The sequence below is a fragment of the Etheostoma spectabile genome, unplaced genomic scaffold (genome assembly GCF_008692095.1).
Source record: "Etheostoma spectabile isolate EspeVRDwgs_2016 unplaced genomic scaffold, UIUC_Espe_1.0 scaffold00018807, whole genome shotgun sequence".
Classification (NCBI taxonomy): domain Eukaryota; kingdom Metazoa; phylum Chordata; class Actinopteri; order Perciformes; family Percidae; genus Etheostoma; species Etheostoma spectabile.
This window is the reverse complement of record NW_022604482.1, coordinates 67151-77327: the sequence shown is the minus strand read 5'-3', so window position 1 is coordinate 77327 and position 10177 is coordinate 67151. Positions and strand designations below refer to the sequence as shown.

The 10177-nt window shown below is 40.9% G+C and overlaps 2 non-coding genes across 2 annotated transcripts; both read right to left on the bottom strand.

The window, feature by feature from the left end:
* Positions 1-41: 41 nt before the first annotated feature.
* On the bottom strand, positions 42-129 carry trnay-gua (transfer RNA tyrosine (anticodon GUA)). The gene is given in 2 exon segments: positions 42-77; positions 93-129. It is a non-coding gene; the product is annotated as a tRNA-Tyr (tRNA).
* A 1560-nt stretch (positions 130-1689) lies between these two features.
* On the bottom strand, positions 1690-1772 carry trnal-aag (transfer RNA leucine (anticodon AAG)). The gene has a single exon. It is a non-coding gene; the product is annotated as a tRNA-Leu (tRNA).
* Between the last annotated feature and the right edge of the window lie 8405 nt (positions 1773-10177).

Genomic DNA, 10177 nt, shown 5'->3' with positions numbered 1-10177 from the left:
TTCTTTATTGATCCGCAAACATAAAATCTGGAAAAAAATGCTCCTTCGAGCTGGATTTGAACCAGCGACCTAAGGATTTCAATTTTATGCCTCTACAGTCCTCCGCTCTACCAACTGAGCTATCGAAGGGAGATAATGAATGCCTACGCATTTCTTGATCTTTCTCTACAGAAAACAATTAAACTTTCACCGGAGACTAAACTTTGATTCAGTTTGCAGCCTTCAGTCTTTACCTCGCCAAACATCTGTGAGAGAGAGAGGGTCAGAAAGCTCCCTTGATTCCACTCTGAAATCCAAACGACAAGGAAGCAATTTCAAACAGCGGGGTAAGTTAAAGTTTCAATTCTGTTGGATAAATTATTTAAATTGGACATTGAGACGGTTTGTGAGACAAATATTGACTGTGATTTAACTGAGGGATTCGGTGAAAGTTATCTTTTGTTTTGTAAAACTTTGGGTTGTGTACAAAACAGGAGAAAAGAGAAGGTATTTTTTTTTTCAATTCTTCTGGTCACACTTGGCACTATTTCACAACTTTTGTCTGAAGTTCTCTATTCTGTCAGGGCTTAACTCTGTCTACCCAAAATCTTCTTTTTATTTCTTGTTATGTCTCGGCAAGAAGTTATTATGCTTGTGGGTCGTCTGTCCATCTCTACATCAGAATCAGAAATACTTTATTTATCCATGAAGGGAAAAGAGGGTTCCTTCGAGCCGGATTTGAACCAGCGACCAAAGGATTTCAACTTTATGCCTCTACAGGCCACCGCTCTACCAACTGAGCTATCGAAGGGCACCAACATGTATGAAAGCATTTCCTATTCTTGTGAATGTGATGACACAGGACCAAATTTTGCAAAAACATTCACAAGAACTCATAAATCAATGATGAGATTTTGGGGGTCAAAGGTTCAATGTCAAGGTGACTGCGTCTTCATGTCTGTCCATCCGATTCTTGTGAATGCAAGATCTCTGAACCTCTAGAGGGAATCACTTTTTTTTTGGTATACATAACCACTTGGAGTCGCGGATGAACTGATTTCGATTTTGGAAGTCAAAGGTCAAGGTTACTGTTTCATCACATCTCCAGAACTGTACATGTATTTCTCCTGAACTGGTGTATTTGGTTATTGTAAAGCCCCAGTGGCCTAATGGATAAGGTACTGGCCTCCTAAGCCAGGGAGTGTAGGTTCAGGTACTGTCTTGGGTGATTTTCAGAGTGGCAGAGTGGCTCAGCGGAAGTGTGCTTGGCCCTCGATGGATCAAAACCATCCTCTGCTAATCTCCTTTGCTGGTGACACAATGGTAGACAATCAGAAAGGGTGATGCAACAAGAAATTGTGGCCCTCAACCTGATTTCCATGGTGAGAAAAATCATAATGTAACTGCTGTAATTGTTGACAGCACCGTGAAAAGTAATGTTCTTGAGGAAAATCATGTTCTGGCAGTTTATTTTGACAAATCGACATCCACTACCCTCAAGTCATGCTGTCTTTCCAGTGATGTGATTGGTAAGTGGTTGGGCTGTATACAGGTTTTAATCATATCCATCGGTTTAAAGATACTCACAAAACGCTGTACTTGCAATCGCGTTTCTCGCGCACATTCATGTCCTCTTAAATACAAAGAACTGCTAAGTTCTTTATTCTCAATATCAACTCTCGGACATTAGTTCCAAATGAAAACAATTGTGGTCAGAAGTGGGATTTGAACCCACACCTCCAGAGGAGACTGCGACCTTAACGCAGCGCCTTAGACCGCTCGGCCATCCTGACTGATTCGACAAATTTCCAATAAGACCTGTTTAAAAGATTATGATTTAGTTAATTAAACATGTCATGATATAGTTTCTCAGTCATCCATGTCATAGTTAACAAGGGAAGGTTTCTCAACTGTCAGCCCAAATATTTGGGCGTTCATGGAGACATGGAAGAAAGTCACCAGGGTGGCAATGTGTTTGACAATGGCAATACATTGCACGGGATGTGAAGACAATGTGCAATACAGGCCAAATCCTATGGTGGGAATCAAGATCTACCAATGTTTCTGTCAACAATGTCCACCTGAATCCAGAAATGTCCCTGCCAGATGGAAAATAGACTGACAATTGGGTCAACATTGTGCAATTATCTTCAAAATGTCCAACTGAGTCCACAGATATACCTTCCAGATGGGAAATAAACTGATAACTGTCTTTATGGTCTAAATGTGTCAAATATTGCCGTACAATGCCCACATTGAGTCCAGATGTGTCCCTTTTGGTTCTTGATCTATGCTATTACCCCAAAAGTTCACAACTAGGCCGAGGGCAACTGGACTTGGTAAAATGTTCTCTGCAGATTTTTTGTCCCTTATACAAGAGACTTCTTTTGTTGTTGTTTTTACACAGAAAGGGTTGGACACAGTGCCCACTCACCCACCCATATCTGACAATTGAAAGCTGTGGGGAAAGGGGGGTTCCAAAGCTAATAGACCATCAACAAGCAATTCTGATGCACTATACTGGCCCATTCAGGATGAGCACTGTATACTCTGACTGCAGCAACACAAGTTCAAATTTCAGTGATACCTAATTTTTATGGTGATTACGAGACTGAATGCAAAGTGTGTATCCCCCATGTAACTCAAAGCCTATCACTTCCAGTCAATACTGTCAAATTTGGAGCTCCTTCCGATTACATTAACGACCAGGTGACTCCTCAACATGCCCCCACCAACGTACTGTTTACAGTCTAAATGACCAAGGACAATAACCCTGTTAGCTTACTTTAAACTAGATGTGAAAAGTTGAAAGGTTGATCTTTTTCACCTATACTGTGGCTTAAAAACAGGTTCCACTGAGATTTGAACTCAGATCGCTGGATTCACACTGCAGAGTGTTACCCATTACACCATTGAACCTTTAAAAGTGTTGCAAGGGTTTGCCAGGCAGTTTCTTTCATAATATCCACATGTGTGATATTAAAGGCACACAACAATCACAACAATTATTGGCCAACTTAAGTCAGTTAGTTAGATAAGCGTTCAGAGGATGTGGGAAAAAGCAAGTCAAGAACAGGTTTTAAAGGACTTGCCACAGACAGTGAAGACAGCAGTAGATATGTCTACTGTGTACAAACACATGGTAACTTTACATCTGTTGACAATAAAGATGCCCATTGAGTACTTCCTGCTTCTTACAGTGCAGACGCTTTGCTGCTTGCTCCTGCTTCTGCTTGCATATTTTTGCTGATAATCGTGCTTTTCCTCTGAGAAACTATGAGCAGCGGCTCTTGGACACTCCAAAAACACTGGACTATACATTTTTTGTAGACATAGTAGGCTATTGCCATATTTTAAAATTTTTCTGCGTGAGCGTGGCCTACCAATAGCTCAAGCCTGTCCTACAGTGATTGTTGCTAAAGCTAATTAGCAGCAAGATGCCTCCTTTCTCCGTAGAAGACTACTACAAACTCCTTCAGAAGATTGCACTTCTGGAAACCAAGGTTCACCTTCTAGAAGTGAACGTGGAAGTTAACGGATCTTGTGGAAATGACACCACTTTACCATGGACCCATAACAATGGACAGAAGTATGCTAACACACGGCTAATTAGCACCAACAAGACTACAAAGAAACAGGAGGGTGGAACTGGTAATAAATCAACAAGTGGCGGTCCTCCCTGGAACTCGTCTGGTGCGAAGCCTAAGAGTAAATCATTTTCCTGGGAAATGGGAGGACGACTAACGGGCCGGGCACAGCGCCCTGAGGTTTGTGATATGACCGGCTGGCCTGCACTATCATCTGGGCAGAGCGCCTCTTCAACCCCTCTACCTAGTAGGACACAGCCGTGGACAGCTGCAAAAGGGAAAATAAGCAACAAAATGCCCCCCCAACAACCTGGTGTGCAACTGGATAACAGATTTGCTCCTCTGCTGCAGGACGCTGGGCAGTCATCTGATGACCGGGACTGCGTCTCATCACCACACAGCAGGGTAAGGACTGAGAGCAATTCAAAAAGTAAAAAGCTAACAACTGGGCCTCAAACCCTGATTGTGGGTGACTCTGCTATAAAAGATTTAAAAAACAGTAAAAACACCAAAATACTATGTTTTCCCAAAGACATGGTGTCTGACTTGACCCAAAAAATCCCAGATATCGTGGCAGAACACCCAACTGTGAAGAACATTATTCTGCATATAGGGTCAAATGATGTTGTAAAGCAACAGTCTGAATTGCTGAAACTGGACTTTAGGGAACTGCTTGACACAGTCACCCCCCTAAGCGCAAATGTGTTTATCAGTGGTCCTATACCGTCAGTCAGAAGAGGAGATGAGAGATTCAGCCGACTGTTGGGACTAAACAAATGGCTTTCAACTGAATGTACCGTCCACTCTCTGAAGTTCATTGACAATTTAAACATTTTCTGGGAGCGCAGACATCTTTTTAAAGCAGATAGACTTTCCCTTAACAAGCCAGGAGTGAAGCTGTTCACCTCTAATCTGCTTTACTTTCTGCGCTACACATCTGCTCCCTCTGCCAAGGTCACAAAACAAAAGGAAGACACAACAAAGTGCGGCAGTGATCCAGCACAGCCCCCGCCTGTGCAAAGATTTGACCATGGGAGACCAGAGAGCAGAGACACGAAACCTCCACTCCCCTCTTCACCCGTCCAGCACCCTTCAAACCTTCCCAACCCCGAACCTTCTGAGGATTCATCGCTGTCTCTACTGATGTCTCCACACACCCTTTCCCTTATTTCCCCCATCAATTATGCACCCCTTCCTACCCCCATGGCTCAACCCCGGGCAAAAGTAAAACGCCAAGCACCACTACCAGGATGTCAGAAAACTCCTTCCCCCCAGACTGATAAGGACGCTTGTGTGCAAAATCTGGCAAGCACTATCTGATATGTGCCGGGCCTTGGCTGCAGGACTAGTGATACTAATGACTCTTTTCAAGACAAGCCCGGGCCCTGTGGATTCAATTCTTCCTCAATTTCTGTTGTGATAGGTAATAGGAAAAGAATGGTGAATAAGCACTTAACTGCAAACTTAGCAAATTTAGCATCCATTCCTCGTCAGCTACAGCCTGTCCCAAAAAATGAAAACACACTAACACTAGCCTTACTAAACGTCAGGTCTTTGGCAGGAAAATCATTTTTAATCAATGATTTTATTACTAAGCACAATCTAGATTTTATGTTTTTAACTGAAACCTGGTTAGACCATAATAACAGCGCTGCTGTTCTCATCGAGTCAGCTCCCCCTAACTTCAGTTTTATGAGTGAGAATAGAGTGAATAAGAAAGGAGGTGGAGTCGCCATTTTGTTTAATGACTCATTCCACTGTACGCAAATATGTTGTGGAAATTTTGTTTCTTTTGAATATGTTGCTCTTCAATTAAGATCTTCCCCTCAAGCGATGTTTCTAAATATCTACAGGCCACCTAAATATTCTGCAACCTTCATTGATGACTTCACTGAATTGCTGTCTATTATCTGCATTAACTTTGATTGTGTAATCATTGCGGGTGATTTTAACATTCATGTTGACAGCCCCCAGGACAGGGGGACAAAAGAGCTGTGTTGTGTTTTTGAGAACTATGGACTGACTCAGCATGTGATGGAGCCCACCCACAATAAGGGGCACACTCTGGACTTGATTGTCTCCAAAGGTCTGAACATTTCCAAGGTTGTGGTGACTGACGTTGCTCTCTCAGATCATTCCTGTGTTTTCTTTAACGGCACTATCTCTGTGCCCAAAAGTGTCCAAACAAAGATAATCAGAAAACGGTATATCACTGAAAACACCAGTGACACATTTATACAGCTTTTCTCCTCCACACCAGCCCTCTCTGGGCTCTCAGTCACTGAGCTTGTAGATAATTTCAACTGTAAAATTACAAATGTTATTGATGCCATTGCTCCCACTAAGGTCAAAGTTGTCTCTGGTAAGAAAAGATCTCCATGGAGAAATGTCCTACTGGTGAGAACAGAAAAAAGAGAGTGTAGGAAAGCTGAACGAAGGTGGCGAAAAACAAATCTCCTGGTCCATTATAACTCCTATAAAGAGAGACTTCGCATTTATAATTTGGAACTGAGGAATGCAAGAAGGTCCTTTTTCTCTGATATTATCTCTAGAAACAATAATAATTCACGTGCTTTGTTTGCTGCTGTTGATAGGTTAACAAACCCTCCAGTACCAGTAGCATCTGAACTTTTATCTACCAAGGCCTGCAATGACTTTGCCTCCTTCTTCAAAGACAAAATTCAAAAGATTAGACAAACAGTCAGTGCCTCCATATCAAGTTCAGGATATGTGTTGTCACAGTGTTCAAGCAAAAATAGTTCCAATATGACAGAATTTCACACGATCAACCATACAAACCTGGAGGACATTATTCAACATCTGAAAACCTCGACCTGTTGCCTTGATGTTCTACCAACGGGACTTTTCAAAAATGTTTCCAATTGTTTGACTTCTGATCTTCTACAGATTGTGAACACATCTCTTCTTTCAGGAATCTTTCCACAGGCCCTGAAAACTGCAGTAATCAAGCCACTCTTAAAAAAGAACAACCTAGACAAGTCACTAATGAGCAACTATAGGCCAATATCAAACCTTCCGTTTTTAAGTAAAATCATTGAAAAAGTAGTCTTTCAACAACTCAACCATTTCTTGTCACTAAGCAACAGTTTTGATACCTTTCAGTCGGGTTTCCGACCACACCACAGCACTGAAACGGCTCTTGTCAAAGTCTTTAATGACATCCACCTTAACACAGATAATGGCAAAATTTCAATCTTAGTATTACTTGATCTCAGTGCTGCATTTGACACGGTCGACCACGACATACTACTAGACCGATTGGAAAACTGCGTTGGCCTTTCTGGCTTAGTACTAAACTGGTTTGAATCCTACCTAAAGAATAGGGATTACTTTGTGTCTATAGGTAATTATGCATCTGAGCGTACAAATATGACGTGCGGAGTTCCGCAAGGCTCCATTCTGGGGCCTCTTCTGTTTAACATCTACATGCTTCCACTGGCTCAGATTATGGAGAAAAACAAAATAAGTTACCATAGTTATGCGGACGACACACAAATTTACATAACCTTATCGCCAGGGGACTATAGTCCAATACAAAAACTGACTAAGTGCATCGAACAAATTAACGGCTGGATGTGCCAGAACTTTCTGAAATTAAATGAAGGAAAAACTGAGGTGGTTGTTTTTGGAGCAAGAGAGGAACGATTAAAAGTCTGCGCTCAGCTTCAAACAACAATGTTAAAAACAACAGACAAAGCCAGAAATCTTGGTGTAGTCATGGACTCAGACCTGAACTTTAACAGCCACATTAAGACAATTACAAAGTCAGCCTACTATCACCTTAAGAACATATCAAGGGTTAAAGGACTTATGTGTCAACAGGATTTGGAAAAACTTGTCCATGCCTTTATCTCAGTAGACTTGACTACTGTAACGGGGTCTTTACAGGTCTCCCTAAAAAATCAATCAGACAGCTGCAGCTGATTCAGAACGCTGCTGCTCGAGTCCTCACTAAGACCAAGAGACTGGATCACATCACTCCAGTTCTGAAGTCTTTACACTGGCTTCCTGTGTCTCAAAGAATTGATTTCAAAGTACTCTTGCTAGTTTATAAATCACTTAACGGTTTAGGTCCAAAATATATTGCTGATCTGCTACTACACTATGAACCACCCAGACCTCTCAGGTCATCTGGGACAGGTCTGCTTTCTGTCCCCAGAGTCAGAACTAAACAGGGTGAAGCAGCTTTCAGTTTCTATGCTCCCCATATCTGGAATAAACTCCCAGAAACCTGTAGATCCGCTGCTACTCTCAGTTCTTTTAAATCAAGGCTGAAGACCTTTCTATTTGATGCTGCCTTTCTTTAAATGACTAATCATTTCTTTAAATTTCTTATGCTGCACTGTAAATTTTATTCTTGTGTTTTATGTTTCTCTTTGTTTTTAACTGTCTATTCATGTGTTTTACCGGTTTTTAATGCTTGTGATTTTTAACTGTTTTTACTTGTGTTTTATCTGTTTAACTGATTTTGTGTAAAGCACTTTGAATTGCCTTGTTGCTGAAATGTGCTATACAAATAAAGCTGCCTTGCCTTGCCTTGCCACAAAACACCGTAGTGGCCATTGAGTTTCTTGCACACATTCATGTCCTCTTAAATACATAGAACTGCTTTATTCCCAATATCATGTCTCAGAAAAACAGTTGATGTCAGAAGTGGGATTTGAACCCACGCCTCCAGTGGAGACTGCGACCTGAACACATCCAACAAAAACTTTGTAGGACCTGTCTCAAAAATTATAATGTAGTAAATTAAACATGTCATGATATAGTAGGTTCTCAGTCATCCATGTCATAGTTAACAAGGGAAGGTTTCTCAACTGTCAGCCCAAATATATGGGCGTTCATGGAGACATGGAAGAAAGTCACCAGGGTGGCAATGTGCTTGACAATGGCAAATTCCTAAACGCATGCACACCACTGTATGCATGTATACCTGCATGCATTTCAAAATGTAGGCCAAGAAAAAAAGAAACAGAGACATATTCACACAAAAAAAAGAATTTTACAGCAGAAAGCCCCATTTTAAGGACACACAGCAGACCTACAATGAAATTGTAATTGCACTGCTTTGAAAATAGTAAGAACCTTCTTCATCACAAACCTGACGGTGCAGTACTTGATCCACATGGATCCACTTGCTGTCCCTCTGGCTGTTCCTCTCTCTGTCCCATTTATGTTTTCTTCCTCCTCATTCTCTTCTTCATCCTCCTCACCCTCTTCTTCATCTTCCTCACCCTCTGGAATATCCCTCTCTGTGTCAGAGCCCTCCCTTTCATCACATGCCCTCTCTCCAAACTCCCAGAACTCCTCTGGCTCTCCCTCTTCCTGCTCTCCAGTCCCTTGATTGGTTTCTCTCACTGCTGTTTTTCTCACTTTTTGTTTAATAGGGCGCTATATCACTTCCTTCTCCATGATAAATATTAAAAGAAGATAAAACGTAGGAGTATGCATTACATTTCCCTCCCTACTCAACACAGGCATAAAGCCTGTTGATTACTTTACACAAACGTAGTTATTTGTTATCGCAATGCAACAGCAAAGACGGATGAAGTTACGTGTTAACATCCAGAGATGCCAAAAGTACTCACTTCCCCTACTCAAGTAGAAGTAGAGAGAATTGTGTTAATAAATACTCTGGTAAAAGTATAAGTACTGATTTAACTTCTTAACTCAAGTAAAAAAGTAACAAAGTAAAGGCTTAGCAATTTACTTAAAATATAAAAGTAAAAGTAGCCTTATGAATGACAAAGCTCCCTGGACCAGACACATGTTACTAGAGAGCTGCTGAGAAACTACAGCGGACATGGAGAAAAGGCTCTTTATTCTTTATTCTTTATTCTTTATATGCCATTGGCTACATTTTAAATAGCCGTCTGCCAATAGGCCTAAAACATATATAAACATATAGCCTATTTATATTGACAGAGACTGGGACTCCAGGTTAATAAGATTCTCACGCAAGTATCAAGATATGAATTCAGTTGTGATTTTGTGAGAATTCCGTGAATATTGCCATTCAATTATATTCATTTTGGTATTGATGATGCACAAATAATAACTAACTCCAGTGAAATTATTTAAAATTTATTGAGGACTAGATTAGGACTGGATTTAAAGCTGATTCTGGTTTCCAATTTGGCCCAGGTGTGTCTGTTAAAACACAGACGGATACAACTTCTCTCTGTTGATGCTTTATTACAATCAATCATCAGAATAAACATGGGGGGGGGGGGGGGGGGTAGCTCTGCTATGGCTGTGTGTGTGGTAATAAAATAAATAAATAACAAGGAATCATATATGCTAGTAAATAATAACAATGAACCCACTATTAATTACATTATCATAATGAGCAAGGACATTTAACAATCGCCATTATATCGAATCAACAGCCAGGTGTAACCTAGGTAACAGGTAAAGAACACAAACAGACTAACTTTTAAATGTACCAGAACTACAGACCAATACAACAACAGGCTTAAATGAACTGACAACATCAGTTATATGACTTACAGTTCTCAAAGACGCACACATTCTCAGCTGATTATCCTCCAGACAGCTAGTCTCTTTTTTTTTTTCTTTCACTTTTTTCT